Source organism: Vicugna pacos, chromosome 36, assembly GCF_048564905.1.
Source record: "Vicugna pacos chromosome 36, VicPac4, whole genome shotgun sequence".
NCBI classification, from domain to species: domain Eukaryota; kingdom Metazoa; phylum Chordata; class Mammalia; order Artiodactyla; family Camelidae; genus Vicugna; species Vicugna pacos.
This window is the reverse complement of record NC_133022.1, coordinates 6,071,033-6,087,831: the sequence shown is the minus strand read 5'-3', so window position 1 is coordinate 6,087,831 and position 16,799 is coordinate 6,071,033.

Here is a 16,799-nt window from a genome sequence, read left to right as displayed (position 1 = left end):
CGACCACAGACCCAAACCGCTACCCAGACCAGGCCCCCACGACCACTGGCCCAAACCGCTCCCCAGACCAGGCCCCCGTGACCACAGGCCAAAATCGCTCCCCAGGCGAGGCCCCAGCGACCACTGGCCCAAACCGCTCCCCAAGCGAGGCTCCGCGACCACTGGCCCAAACCGCTCCCCAGGCGAGGCCCCGCGACCACTGGCCCAAACCGCGCCCCAGGACAGGCCCCCGCGACCACTGGCCCAAACCGCTCCCCAGACCAGGCCCCCGGGACCACTGGCCCAAACCGCTCCCCAGACCAGGCCCCCGGGACCACTGGCCCAAACCGCTCCCCCGACCAGGCCACCGCGACCACTGGCCCAAACCGCGCACCAGGCTACGCCCCCGCGACCACTGACCCAAACCGCTACCCAGACCAGGCCCCCACGACCACTGGCCCAAACCGCTCCCCAGACCAGGCCCCCGTGACCACAGGCCCAAATCGCTCCCCAGGCGAGGCCCCAGCGACCACTGGCCCAAACCGCTCCCCAAGCGAGGCTCCGCGACCACTGGCCCAAACCGCTCCCCAGGCGAGGCCCCGCGACCACTGGCCCAAACCGCGCCCCAGGACAGGCCCCCGCGCCCACTGGCCCAAACCACTCCCCAGACCAGGCCCCCGGGACCACTGGCCCAAACCGCTCCCCCGACCAGGCCACCGCGACCACTGGCCCAAACTGCGCCCCAGGTCAGGCCCCCGCGACCACTGGCCCAAACCGCGCCCCAGACCAGACCGCCGCGACCCCTGGTCCAAACCGCTCCCCAGGCCAGGCCCCCGCGACCACTGGCCGAAACAGTTCCACAAACAAGGCCCATGTGACCACGAGCCCAAACCGCTACCCAGACCAGGCCCTCGCGACCACTATCCCAAACCAGGCCCCCACGACCACTGGCCCAAACCGCTCCCCACACCAGGCCCCCGTGACCACAGGCCCAAACCAGGCCCCCACGATCACTGGCCCAAACCGCGCCCGAAGCCAGGATCCCGTAGCCACGGACCCAAACTGCACCCCAGGAAAGGACCACGCGACCACTGGCCCAAACCAGGCCCCCGCAACAAATAGCCCAAACCGCTCCCCAGGCCAGGTCCCCATGACCACTGGCCCAAACCGCGCTCCAGGCCAAGTCCCCGGGACCACTGGCCCAAACCGCTCCCCAGAACAGGCCCCAACGACAACTGGCCCAAACCGCTCCCCAGACCAGGCCCCCACGACCACAGGCCCAAACCTCTCCCCAGACCAGGCCACCGCGACCACTGACCCAAAACGCTCCCCAGACCAGACCCCCACGACCACAGGCCCAAACCGCTCCCCAGACCAGGCCACCGCGACCACTGACCCAAAACGCTCGCCAGACCAGGCCCCCGCGACCACTAGCCCAAACCGCTACCCAGACCAGGCCCCCACGACCACTGGCTCAAACCGCTCCCCAGGCCATGCCTCTGTGACCACTGGCTCAATCCAGGCCCACGCGACCACTGGCCCATACCGCTCCCCAGACCAGGCCTCCGCGTCCGTAGGCCCAAACAACTAAACAGACCAGGCCCCCGCGACCACTGGCCCAAACCGCTCCCCAGACCAGGCCCCCGCGACCACTGACCCAAACCGCTCCCCAGACCAGGCCCCCGAGACCACTGGCCCAAACCAGGATCCAGCGACCACTAGCCCAATCCGCTCCCCAGACCAGGCCCCCACGACCACTGGCCCAAACCGTTCCCCAGACCAGGCCCCTGCAACCACTGACCCAAACCGCTCCCCAGACCAGGCCCCCGTGACCACTGGCCCAAACCAGGTTCCAGCGACCACTAGCCCAATCCGCTCCCCAGACCAAGCCCCCGCGACCACTGACCCAAACCGCTCCCAAGACCAGGACCCCGAGACCACTGGCCCAAACCAGGTTCCCGCGACCACTAGCCCAATTCGCTCCCCAGACCAGGTCCCCGCGACCACTGTCCCAATCCGCTCCCCAGACCAGGCCCCCATGACCACTGGCCCAAACCGTGCCCCATGTCAGTTCCCTGCGACCACTGGCCCAAACCGCTCTCCAGGTCATGCCCCCGCGACCACTGGCCCAAACCGCTCCCCATAGAAGGCCACCGCGACAACTGGCCCAAACCACTTCCCAGACCTGCCCCCGCGACCACTGGCCCAAACCGTTAGCCAGACCAGGCCCCTACGACCACTGGCCCAAACCGCTCCCCTGGCCATGCCCCTGCGACGACTGGCCCAAACCAGGCCCCCGCGACCACTGGCCCAAACCACTCCCCAGACCAGGCCCCCGCGACCACTGGCCCAAACCGCTCCCCAGACCAGGCCCCCGCGACCACTGGCCCAAATCGCTCCCCAGGCCATGCCCCTGCGACCAATGGCCCAAACCAGGCCCCCGCGACCACTGGCCCAAACCACTCCCCAGACCAGGCCCCCGCGACCACTGGCCCAAACTGCTCCCCAAACCAGGTCACCGGACCACTGACCCAAACATCTCCCCATGCCAGGCCCCCGCGACCACTGGCCTAAACCAGGCCCCCACGATCACTGGCCCAAACCGCGCCAGAAGCCAGGATCCCGTAGCCACGGACCCAAACGGCGCCCCAGGCCAGGCCCCCGCGACCACTGGCCCAAACCGCTCCACAAACAAGGCCCCTGCCACCACGAGCCCAAACTGCGCCCCAGGCCAGGCCCCCGTGACAACTGGCCCAAACCGCGCCCTAGGCCAGGCCCCCTCGACCACTGGCCCAAACCGCGCCCCAAACCAGTCCCCAAAAACCACTGGCCCAAACCGCGCCCCAGGACACGCCACCGAGACCACTGGCCCAAACCACTCCCCAGGCCATGCCCCTGCGACCACTGGACCAAACCACTCCCCCGCAACCACAGGCCCAAACCGCTCCCCAGACCAGGCCCCCGTGACCACTGGCCCAAACCAGGCCCCCATGACCACTGGCCCAAACCGCTCCCCAGACCAGGCCCCCGCGACCAATGACACAAACCGCTCCCCAGACCAGGCCCCCACGACCACTGGCACAAACCGCTCCCCAGACCAGGCCCCCGCGACCAATGACACAAACCGCTCCCCAAACCAGACCCCCGCGACCACTGGCCCAAACCGCTTCTCAGGCCAGGCCCCCGCGACTACTGGCCCAAACCGCTCCCCAGACCAGGCCCCCGTGACCACTGGCCCAAACCAGGCCCCCATGACCACTGGCCCAAACCGCTCCCCAGACCAGGCCCCCGCGACCACTGGCCCCAACCGCTCCCCAGACCAGACCCCGCGATCAGTGGCCCAAACCGCTCCTCAGGCCATGCCCCCGCGACCACTGGCCCAAACCGCTCCCCAGACCAGGCCCCCGCGACAACTGGCCCAAACCATGCCCCAGGCCAGGCCAAAGTGAACACTGGCCCAAACTGCTCCCCAGACCAGGCCCCCGCGACCAATTACACAAACCGCTCCCCAGACCAGGCCCCGGCGACCACTGGCCCAAACCGCGCACCAGACTACGCCCCCACGACCACTGACCCAAACCGCTACCCAGACCAGGCCCCCACGACCACTGGCCCAAACCGCTCCCCAGACCAGGCCCCCGTGACCACAGGCCAAAATCGCTCCCCAGGCGAGGCCCCAGCGACCACTGGCCCAAACCGCTCCCCAAGCGAGGCTCCGCGACCACTGGCCCAAACCGCTCCCCAGGCGAGGCCCAGCGACCACTGGCCCAAACCGCGCCCCAGGACAGGCCCCCGCGACCACTGGCCCAAACCGCTCCCCAGACCAGGCCCCCGGGACCACTGGCCCAAACCGCTCCCCAGACCAGGCCCCCGGGACCACTGGCCCAAACCGCTCCCCCGACCAGGCCACCGCGACCACTGGCCCAAATCGCTCCCCAGGCGAGGCCCCAGCGACCACTGGCCCAAACCGCTACCCAGACCAGGCCCCCACGACCACTGGCCCAAACCGCTCCCCAGACCAGGCCCCCGTGACCACAGGCCCAAACCGCTCCCCAGGCGAGGCCCCAGCGACCACTGGCCCAAACCGCTCCCCAAGCGAGGCTCCGCGACCACTGGCCCAAACCGCTCCCCAGGCGAGGCCCCGCGACCACTGGCCCAAACCGCTACCCAGACCAGGCCCCCACGACCACTGGCCCAAACCGCTCCCCAGACCAGGCCCCCGTGACCACAGGCCCAAATCGCTCCCCAGGCGAGGCCCCAGCGACCACTGGCCCAAACCGCTCCCCAAGCGAGGCTCCGCGACCACTGGCCCAAACCGCTCCCCAGGCGAGGTCCCGCGACCACTGGCCCAAACCGCTCCCCAGGACACGCCCCCGCGCCCACTGGCCCAAACCGCTCCCCAGACCAGGCCCCCGGGACCACTGGCCCAAACCGCTCCCCAGACCAGGCCCCCGGGACCACTGGCCCAAACCGCTCCTCCGACCAGGCCACCGCGACCACTGGCCCAAACTGTGCCCCAGGTCAGGCCCCCGCGACCACTGGCCCAAACCGCGCCCCAGACCAGACCGCCGCGACCCCTGGTCCAAACCGCTCCCCAGGCCAGGCCCCCGGGACCACTGGCCGAAACAGTTCCACAAACAAGGCCCATGTGACCACGAGCCCAAACCGCTACCCAGACCAGGCCCTCGCGACCACTATACCAAACCAGGCCCCCACGACCACTGGCCCAAACCGCTCCCCACACCAGGCCCCCGTGACCACAGGCCCAAACCAGGCCCCCACGATCACTGGCCCAAACCGCGCCCGAAGCCAGGATCCCGTAGCCACGGACCCAAACTGCACCCCAGGAAAGGACCACGCGACCACTGGCCCAAACCAGGCCCCCGCAACAAATAGCCCAAACCGCTCCCCAGGCCAGGTCCCCATGACCACTGGCCCAAACCGCGCTCCAGGCCAAGTCCCCGGGACCACTGGCCCAAACCGCTCCCCAGAACAGGCCCCAACGACAACTGGCCCAAACCGCTCCCCAGACCAGGCCCCCACGACCACAGGCCCAAACCTCTCCCCAGACCAGGCCACCGCGACCACTGACCCAAAACGCTCCCCAGACCAGACCCCCACGACCACAGGCCCAAACCGCTCCCCAGACCAGGCCACCGCGACCACTGACCCAAAACGCTCGCCAGACCAGGCCCCCGCGACCACTAGCCCAAACCGCTACCCAGACCAGGCCCCCACGACCACTGGCTCAAACCGCTCCCCAGGCCATGCCTCTGTGACCACTGGCTCAATCCAGGCCCACGCGACCACTGGCCCATACCGCTCCCCAGACCAGGCCTCCGCGTCCGTAGGCCCAAACAACTAAACAGACCAGGCCCCCGCGACCACTGGCCCAAACCGCTCCCCAGACCAGGCCCCCGCGACCACTGACCCAAACCGCTCCCCAGACCAGGCCCCCGAGACCACTGGCCCAAACCAGGATCCAGCGACCACTAGCCCAATCCGCTCCCCAGACCAGGCCCCCACGACCACTGGCCCAAACCGTTCCCCAGACCAGGCCCCTGCAACCACTGACCCAAACCGCTCCCCAGACCAGGCCCCCGTGACCACTGGCCCAAACCAGGTTCCAGCGACCACTAGCCCAATCCGCTCCCCAGACCAAGCCCCCGCGACCACTGACCCAAACCGCTCCCAAGACCAGGACCCCGAGACCACTGGCCCAAACCAGGTTCCCGCGACCACTAGCCCAATTCGCTCCCCAGACCAGGTCCCCGCGACCACTGTCCCAATCCGCTCCCCAGACCAGGCCCCCATGACCACTGGCCCAAACCGTGCCCCATGTCAGTTCCCTGCGACCACTGGCCCAAACCGCTCAACAGGTCATGCCCCCGTGACCACTGGCCCAAACCGCTCCCCATAGAAGGCCACCGCGACAACTGGCCCAAACCACTTCCCAGACCTGCCCCCGCGACCACTGGCCCAAACCGTTAGCCAGACCAGGCCCCTACGACCACTGGCCCAAACCGCTCCCCTGGCCATGCCCCTGCGACGACTGGCCCAAACCAGGCCCCCGCGACCACTGGCCCAAACCACTCCCCAGACCAGGCCCCCGTGACCACTGGCCCAAACCGCTCCCCAGACCAGGCCCCCGCGACCACTGGCCCAAATCGCTCCCCAGGCCATGCCCCTGCGACCAATGGCCCAAACCAGGCCCCCGCGACCACTGGCCCAAACCACTCCCCAGACCAGGCCCCCGCGACCACTGGCCCAAACTGCTCCCCAGACCAGGCCCCCGCGACCACTGGCCCAAATCGCTCCCCTTACCAGGCCCCCGTGACCACTGGTCCAAAACAGGCCCCTGCGACCACAGGCCCAAACCGCGCACGAAGACAGGATCTCGTAGCGACGGACCCAAACGGGGCCCCAGGCCAGGCCCCCATGACCACTGGCCCAAACGGGGCCCCAGGCCAGGCCCCCGAGACCACAGGCCCAAACCGCTCCACAAACCCGGCCCCTGCGACCAGTAGCCCAAACTGCTTCCCAGACCAGGTCCCCGTGACCACTGGCCCAGACCAGGCCCCGGCGACCACTGGTCCAAACCGCTCCCCATACCAGACCCCGCGACGACTGGCCCAAACCGCTCCCCAGACCAGGCCCCCGCGACCACTGGCACAAACCACTCCCCAGACCAGGCCACCGTGACCACTGTCCCAAACCGCTCCCCACGCCAGGCCCCCGCGACCACTGGCCCAAACCCCTCCCCAGACCAGTCCACCACGCCCACTGTCCCAAACCGCTCCCCAGGCCAGGCCCCCGCGACCACTGGCCCAAACCGCTCCCCAGGCCTGGCCCCCGCGACCACTAGCCCAAACCAGGCCCCCACGACCACTGGCCGAAACCGCTCCCCACACCAGGCCAACGTGACCACTGGCCCAAACCAGGCCCCAACGATCATTGGCCCAAACCTCGCCCGAAGCCAGGATCCCTTAGGCACGGACCCAAACGGCACCCCAGGCCAGGCCCCCGTGACCACTGGCCCAAACCGCTGCACAAACAATGCCCCTGCGACCACTACCCAAAACGCGCCCCAGGCCAGGCCCCCGTGACAACTGGACCAAATCGCGCCCCAGGCCAGGCCCCCTCGACCACTGGCCCAATCCGAGCCCCAGACCAGGCCCCAGAAACCACTGGCCCAAACTGCGCCCCAGGACACGCCACCGAGACCACTGGCCCAAACCTCTAAACAGACCAGGCCCCCGGGACCACGGGCCCAAAACGCTCCCCAGGCCATGCCCCTGCGACCACTGGACCAAACCAGGAACCCGTGACCACTGGCCCAAACCACTCCCCAAACCAGGCCCGCGCGACCACAGGTCCAAACCGTTCCCCAGACCAGGCCAACGCGACCACTGCCTCAAACCGCTCCCCAGACCAGACCCCAACGACCACTGGCCCAAACCGCTTCCCAGGACATGCCCCTGCAACCACTGGCCCAAACCAGGCCCCCGTGACCACTGGCCCAAACCAGGCCCCCATGACCACTGGCCCAAACCGCTCCCCAGACCAGGCCCCCACGAACACTGGCCCAAAACGCTCCCCAGACCAGGCCCCCGCGACCAATGACACAAACCGCTCCCCAGACCAGCCCCCGTGACCACTGGCCCAAACCGCGCCCCAGACCAGGCCCCAGAAACCACTGGCCCAAACCGCGCACCAGGACACGCCACCGAGACCACTAGCCCAAACCGCACCCCAAACCAGGCCCCAGCTACCCCTGGCCCAAACCGCGCCCCAGGACAGGCCCCTGCGACCACTTGCCCAGACCAGGCCCCCGCGACCACAGGCCCAAACCGCTCCCCAGACCATGCCACTGCGACCACTGACCCAAAACGCTCCCCAGACCAGGCCCCCGCGACCACTGGCCTAAACCGCTCCCCAGACCAGGCCCCCGTGACCACTGGCCAAAACCGCGCCCCAGGACAGGCTCCCGCGCCCACTGGCCCAAACCGCATCCCAGACCAGACCCCGCGACCACTGGCTCAAACCTCTCCCCAGACTAGGCCCCCGGGACCACTGGCCCAAACCGCTCCCCTGTCCATGCCCCCGTGACCACTGGCCCAAACCGCTTCTGAGGAACAGGCCCCCGCGACCACTGGCCAAAACCGCACCCCAGACCAGGCCCCCGTGACCACTGGCCCAAACCAGGCCCCCGTGACCACTGGCCCAAACCGCTCCCCAGACCAGGACACCGCGACCACTGGCACAAACCCCTCCCCAGACAAGGCCACGCGGCCACTGACCCAAACCGCTCCCCAGGCCAGGCCTCCGCCACCACTGGCCCAAACCGCGCCCGAAGCCAGGATCCCGTAGTCACTGGCCCAATCCGCTCCCCACACCAGGCCCCCGTGACCACTGGGCCAAACCAGGCATCCGTGACCACTGTCCCAAACCGCTCCACAAACAAGGCCCCTGTGACCACTGGCCCAATGCACGCCACAGGCCAGGCCCCCGTGACCACTGGCCCAAACCAGGCCTCCGTGACCACTGGCCCAAACCGCTCCCCAGGCCAGTCCCCTGCGACCAATGGCCCAAACCGCTCCCCATGCCAAGCCCCCGCGACCACTGGCCCAAACCGCTCCACAAACAAAGCCCCTGTGACCACTGGCCCAAATCGCTCCCCAGACCAGGCCCCCACGACCACTGGCCCAAACCGCTCCCCAGGCCATGCTCCTGCGACCACTGGCCCAAACCAAGCCCCCACGACAACTGGCCCAAACCGCTCCCCAGACCAGGCCCCCGCGACCACAGGTCCAAACCGCTCCCCAGACCAGGCCACTGCGACCACTGGCCCAAACCGCTCCCCAGACGAGGCCCCCGTGACCACTGGCCCAAACCAGGCCCTAATGACCACTGGCCCAAACCACTCCCCAGACCAGGCCCCCGTGACCAATGACACAAACCGCTCCCCAGAGCAGGCCCCCGTGACCACTGGCCCAAACCGCACCCGAAGCCAGGATCCCGTAGTCACTGACCCAAACGGCGCCCCAGTACAGGCCCCCGCGACAACTGGCGCAAACCGCGCCCCAGGCCAGGCCCCCGCGACCACTGGCCCAAACCGCTTCCCTGGCCAGGCCCCACGACCACTGATATAAACCGCTCCCCAGACCAGGCCCCCCTGACCACTGGCCCAAACCTGGCCCCACAACCACTGGCCCAAACCACTCCACAAACAAGGCCCCTGTGACCACTGGCCCAATGCACGCCCCAGGCCAGGCCCCCGTGACCACTGGCGCAAACCAGGCCACCGTGACCACTGGCCCAAACCGCTCCCCAGGCCAGTCCCCTGAGACCATTGACCAAAACCGCTCCCCAAGCCAGGCCCCCACGACCACTGACCCAAATCGCGCCCCAGACCAGGCCCCCACGACCACTGGCCCAAACCGCTCCCCAGACCAGGCCCCCACGACCACTGGCCCAAACCGCTCCCCATGCCATTCCCCTGCAACCACTGGCCCAAACCAGGCCCCCGCGACCACTGGCCACAACCAGGCCCCCATGACCACTGGCCCAAACCGCTCCCCAGACCAGGCCCCCGAGACCACTGGCCCAAACCGCTCCACAAACAAGGCCCTGTGACCACTGGCCTAATGCGCACACCAGGCTAGGCCCAGATGACCACTGGCCTAAACCGTGCCCGAGCCATGATCCCGTAGTCACTGTCCCAAACGGCGCCCCAGGCCAGGCCCCCGCGACCACTGGCAGAAACCGCGCCCCAGGCCAGGCCAACGCGAACACTGCCCGAAACCACGCCCCAGGTCAGGCCAACGCGAACACTGGCCCAAACCGCTCCCCAGGCCAGGCCCCCGGGACCACTGGCCCAAACCGCTCCCCAGGCCAGGCCCCCGTGTCCACTGGCCCAAACAGCTCCACAAACAAGGCCCATGTGACTACTGGCCAAAACAGCGCGCCAGGCATTGCCCCTGCGACCACTGGCCCAAACCGCTCCCCAGACCAGGCCCCCACGACCACTGGCCCAAACCGCTCCCCATGCCATTCCCCTGCAACCACTGGCCCAAACCAGGCCCCCGCGACCACTGGCCACAAACAGGCCCCCATGACCACTGGCCCAAACCGCTCCCCAGACCAGGCCCCCGCGACCACTGGCCCAAACCGCTCCACAAACAAGGCCCTGTGACGACTGGCCTAATGCGCACACCAGGCTAGGCCCAGATGACCACTGGCCTAAACCGTGCCCGAGCCATGATCCCGTAGTCACTGTCCCAAACGGCGCCCCAGGCCAGGCCCCCGCGACCACTGGCAGAAACCGCGCCCCAGGCCAGGCCCCCGCGACCACTGGCCGAAACCACGCCCCAGGTCAGGCCAACGCGAACACTGGCCCAAACCGCTCCCCAGGCCAGGCCCCCGGGACCACTGGCCCAAACCGCTCCCCAGGCCAGGCCCCCGTGTCCACTGGCCCAAACAGCTCCACAAACAAGGCCCATGTGACTACTGGTCAAAACAGCGCGCCAGGCATTGCCCCTGCGACCACTGGCCCAAACCGCGCCCCAGGCCAGACCCCCGGGACCACTAGCCCAAACCAGGCCCCCAAGACCACTGGCCCAAACCGCTCCCCACACCAGGCCCCCGTGACCACTGGCCCAAACCAGGTCCCCACGATCACTGGCCTAAACCGCGCCCGAACCCTGGATCCCGTAGCCACGGACAAAAACGGCGCCCCAGGCCAGGCCCCCGCGACCACTGGCCCAAACCGCTCCACAAACAAGGCCCCTGCCACCACGAGCCCAAACCGCGCCTCAGGCCAGGACTCCGTGACAACTGGCCCAAACAGCGCCCAGGCCAGGTCCCATCGACCACTGGCCCAAACCGCGCCCCAGACCAGGCCCCAGAAACCACTGGCCCAAACCGCGCCCCAGGACAAGCCACCGAGACCACAGGCCCAAACCGCTCCCCAGACAAGGCCCCCGGGACCACTGGCCCAAACCGCTACCCAGGCCATGCCCCTGCGACCACTGGACCAAACCAGGAACCCGCGACCACTGGCCCAAACCGCTCCCCAAACCAGGCCCCCGCGACCACTGGCCCAAACCGCGCCTCAGGCCAAGCCCCCGCGACCACTGGCCCAAACCGCTCCCCAGACCAGAGCCCCGCGATCACTGGCCCAAACCGCTCCCCAGACCAGGCCCCCGCGATCACTGGCCCAAACCGCTCCCCAGGCCATGCCCCTGTGACCACTGGCACAAACCAGGCCCCCGCGACCACTGGCCCAAACCGCTCCCCAGATTAGGCCCCCGCGACCACAAGCCCAAATTGCTCCTCTTACCAGGCCCCCGTGACCACTGGCCCAAACCGCTCCCCAGACCAGGCCCCCGTGACCACTGGCTCAAACCGCTCCCCAGACCAGGCCACTGTGAAAACTGGCCAAAACCGCTCCCCACGCCAGGCCCCCGCGACCACTGGCCCAAACCGCTCTCCAGACCTCTCCCCCACGACCACTGACCCAAACCGCTCCCCAGGCCAGGCCCCCGTGATCACTGGCCCAAACCGCGCCCCAGGACAGGCCCCTGCGACCACTGTCCGAACCGCTCCCCGACACGGTTCCGGAGACCACTGGCCCAAACCGCTCCCCAAACCAGGTCACCGCAACCACTGGCCCAATCCGCTCCCCAGACCAGGCCCCCGCGACCACTGGCCCAAACCGCTCCCCAGGCCAGGCCCACGGGACCACTGGCCAAAACTGCTCCCCAGGCCAGGCCCCCGCAACTACTGTCCCAAACCGCTCCCCAGGCCAGGCCCCCGGGACCACTGGCCTAAACAGCTCCACAAACAAGGCCCATGTGACCACTAGCCCTAACCGCGCCACAGGCCAGGCCCCCGCGACCACTGGCCCAAACCGCTCCCCAGGCCAGGCCCCCGCGACCACTAGCCCAAACCAGGCCCTCACGACCAATGGCCGAAACCGCTCCCCGCACCAGGCCCACGTGACCACTGGCCCAAACCAGGCCCCCACGATCTCTGGCCCAAACCACGCCCGAAGCCAGGATCCCTTAGCCACGGACCCAAACGGCGCCCCAGGACAGGCCCCCGTGACCACTGGCCCAAACCGCTGCACAAACAAGGCCCCTGCGACCACTAGCCCAAACCGCGCCCCCGGCCAGGCCCCCGCGACCACTGGCCCAAACCGCTCCCCAGGCCATGCCCCTGCGACCACTGGACCAAACTAGGAACCCGCGACCACTGGCACAAACCGCTCCCCAGACCAGGCCCCAAAGACCACTGCCCCAAACCGCTCCCCAGGCCATACCCCTGCGACCAGTGGCCCAAATCAGGCCCCCGCGCCCACTGGCCCAAACCGCTCCCCAGGCCATGCCCCTGTGACCACTGGCCCAAACCGCTACACAGGCCTTGCCCCTGCCACCACTGGCCCAAATCAAGCCCCCATGACCACTGGCCCAAACCGCTCCCCAGACCAAGCCCCCACGACCACTGGCCCAAACCGCTCCCCAGACCATGCCCCCGCGACCAATGACACAACACGCTCCCCAGACCAGCCCCCGTGACCACCGGCCTAAACCGCGCCCCAGGACACGCCACCGAGACCACTGGCCCAAACCGCACCCCAAACCAGGCCCCAGCTACCACTGGCCCAAACCACGCCCCAGGACAGGCCCCTGCGACAACATGCCCAAACCAGGCCCCCGCGACCACTGTCCCAAACCGCTCCCCAGACCAGGCCCCCGCGACCACAGTCCCAATCCGCTCCCCAGACCAGGCCACCACGATCACTGACCCAAAACGCTCCCCAAAGCAGGCCCCCGCGACCACTGGCCCAAACCGCTCCCCACACCAGGCCCCAGCGACCACTGGCCCAAACCACTCCCCAGACCAGGCCCCCGTGACCACTGGCCCAAATCGCTCCCCAGACCAGGCCCCAGCGACCACTGACCCAAATCACTCCCCAGGTGAGGCCCCAGCGACCACTGGCCCAAACCGCTCCCCAGGCGAGGCCCCGCGACCACTGGCACAAACCGCTCCCCATGCCAGGCCCCCGCAACCACTGGCCCAAACCGCGCCCCAGGACAAGCTCCCGCGCCCACTGGCCCAAACCACTTCCCAGACCAGGCCCCCGCGAAAACTGGCTCAAACCGCTCCCCAGAATAAGCCCACGGGACCACTGGCCCAAACCGCTCCCCTGGCCATGCCCCCGTGACCACTGGCCCAAACCGCTTCCGAGGCCAGGCCCCCGCGACCACTGGCCAAAACCGCTCCCCAGACCAGGCCCCCGCGACCACTGGCCCAAACCGCTCCCCAGACCAGGCCACCACGATCACTGACCAAAAACGCTCCCCAAAGCAGGCCCCCGCGACCACTGGCCCAAACCGCTCCCCACACCAGGCCCCAGCGACCACTGGCCCAAACCACTCCCCAGACCAGGCCCCCGTGACCACTGGCCAAAACCGCTCCCCAGACCAGGCCCCCGCGACCAATGGCCCAAACCACGCCCCAGGTCAGGCCAACGCGAACACTGGCCCAAACCGCTTCCCTGAACAGGCCCCCGCGACCACTGGCCCAAACCGCTCCCAGGCCAGACCCCCGCGACCACTGGCCCAAACCGCTCCACAAACAAGGCCCATTTTACCACTGGCCCAAACCGCGCCCCAGTCCAAGCCCCCGCGACCACTGGCCTAAACCGCTCCACAAACCCGGCCCCTTCGACCAGTAGCCCAAACTGCTCCCCAAACCAGGACCCTGTGACCACTGGCCCAAACCAGGCCCCCAAGACCACTGGCCCAAACCGCTCCCCAGACCAGGCCCTCGTGACCACTAGCCCAAACCAGGCCCCCACGACCACTAGCCCAAACCGCTCCCCACACCAGGCCATCGTGACCACTAGCTCAAACCAGGCCCCCACGACCACTGGCCAAAACCGCTCCCCAGTCCAGGCCCCCACGACCAATGACACAAACCGCTCCCCAGACCAGCCCCCGTGACCACTGGCCTAAACCGCACACCAGGCCAAGCCCCCGCGACCACTGGCCCTTACCGCGCCCCAGATTAGGACCCAGAAACCACTGGCCAAAACCGCGCCCCAGGACACGCCACCGAGACCACTGTCCCAAACCGCTCCCCAGGCCAGGCCCTCGCGACCACAAGCCCAAACCAGGCCCCCACGACCACTGGCCCAAACCGCTCCCCACACCAAGCCATCGTGACCACTACCTCAAACCAGGCCACCACGACCACTGGCCCAAACCACTCCCCAAACCAGGCTCCCGCGACCATTGGACAAAACCGCTCCCCAGACCAGGCCACCGCGACCACTGGCCCAAACCGCTCCCCATGCCAGGCACCCGCGACCACTGGCCCAAACCGCTCCCCAGGCCAGGCCCCCGCGACCACTGACCCAAACCGTTCCCCAGACCAGGCCCCCGAGACCACTGGCCCAAACCAGGTTCCCGCGACCACTAGCCCAATCCGCTCCCCAGACCAGGCCCCCGCGACCACTGGCCCAATCCACTCCCCAGACCAGGCCCCCGTGACCACTGGCCCAAACCACGCCCCAGGCCACACCCCGGCGACCACTGGCCCAAACCGCGCCCCAGGCCAGGCCCCCGAGGCCACTGGCCCAAACCGCTCCCCAGACCAGGCCCACTCGACCACTGGCCCAAACCGCTCCCCAGACCAGGCCCCCACGACCACTGGCCCAAACCGCTCCCCAGACCAGGCCCCCACGACCACTGGCCCAAACCGCTCCCCAGACCAGGCCCCCACGACCACTGGCCCAAACCGCTCCCCATGCCATTCCCCTGCGACCACTGGCCCAAACCAGGCCCCCGCGACCACTGGCCACAACCAGACCCCCATGACCACTGGCCCAAACCGCTCCCCAGACCAGGCCCCCGCAAAAACTGACCCAAACCGCTCCCCAGACCAGGCCCCCGTGACCACTGGCCCAAACCGCTCCCCAGACCAGGCCCCCACGACCACTGGCGCAAACCGCTCCCCGGGCCATGCCCCCGCGACCACTGGCCCAAACTAGGCCCCCGCGACCACTGGTCCAAACCAGGCCACCATGACCACTGACCCAAACCGCTCCCCAGACCAGGCCCCCACGACCAATGACCCAAACCGCTCCCCAGACTATGCCCCAGCCACCACTGAGTCAAAACAGTCCCCAGGACAGGCCCCCGCGACAACTGGCCAAAACCGCTCCCCAAACCAGGCCTCCACGACCACTGGCCCAAACCGCTCCACAAACAAGGCCCTGTGACCACTGGCCTAATGCGCACACCAGGCTAGGCCCAGATGACCACTGGCCTAAACCGCGCCCGAGCCATGATCCCGTAGTCACTGTCCCAAACGGCGCCCCAGGCCAGGCCCCCGCGACCACTGGCAGAAACCGCTCCCCAGGCCAGGGTCCCGCGACCACTGGCCGAAACCACGCCCCAGGTCAGGCCAACGCGAACACTGGCCCAAACCGCTCCCCTGAACAGGCCCCCGTGACCACTGGCCCAAACCGCTCCCCAGGCCAGGCCCCCGGGACCACTGGCCCAAACAGCTCCACAAACAAGGCCCATGTGACTACTTGCCAAAACAGCGCGCCAGGCAATGCCCCTGCGACCACTGGCCCAAACCGCGCCCCAGGCCAGGCCCCCGGGACCACTAGCCCAAACCAGGCCCCCAAGACCACTGGCCCAAACCGCTCCCCACACCAGGCCCCCGTGACCACTGGCCCAAACCAGGCCCCCACGATCACTGGCCTAAACCGAGCCCGAAGCCTGGATCCCGTAGCCACGGACAAAAACGGCGCCCCAGGCCAGGCCCCCGTGACCACTGGCCCAAACCGCTCCACAAACAAGGCCCCTGCCACCACGAGCCCAAACCGCGCCTCAGGCCAGGACTCCGTGACAACTGGCCCAAACAGCGCCCAGGCCAGGCCCCCTCGACCACTAGCCCAAACCGCGCCCCAGGCCAGGCCCCAGAAACCACTGGCCCAAACCGCGCCCCAGGACAAGCCACCGAGACCACAGGCCCAAACCGCTCCCCAGACAAGGCCCCCGGGACCACTGGCCCAAACCGCTACCCAGGCCATGCCCCTGCGACCACTGGACCAAACCAGGAACCCGCGACCACTGGCCCAAACCGCTCCCCAAACCAGGCCCCCGAGACCACTGGCCCAAACCGCGCCTCAGGCCAAGCCCCCGCGACCACTGGCCCAAACCACTCCCCAGACCAGGCCCCCGCGACCACTGGCCCAAACCGCTCCCCAGACCAGGCCCCCGCGACCACTGGCCCAAACCGCTCCCCAGGCCATGCCCCTGTGACCACTGGCACAAACCAGGCCCCCGCGACCACTGGCCCAAACCGCTCCCCAGATTAGGCCCCCGCGACCACAAGCCCAAATTGCTCCTCTTACCAGGCCCCCGTGACCACTGGTCCAAAACAGGCCCCTGCGACCACTGGCCCAAACCGCGCACGAAGCCAGGATCACGTAGCCACGGACCCAAACGGGGCTCCAGGCCAGGCCACCATGACCAATGGCCCAAACGGGGCCCCAGGCCAGGACCCCGCGAACACTGGCCCAAACCGCTCCACAAACCCGGCCCATGCGACCAGTAGCCCAAACTGCTTCCCAGACCAGGTCCCCGTGACCACTGGCCCAAACCAGGCCCCCGTGACCACTGGCTCAAACCGCTCCCCAGACCAGGCCACCGCGAAAACTGGCCAAAACCGCTCCCCACGCCAGGCCCCCGCGACCACTGGCCCAAACCGCTCCCCAGACCTCTCCCCCACGACCACTG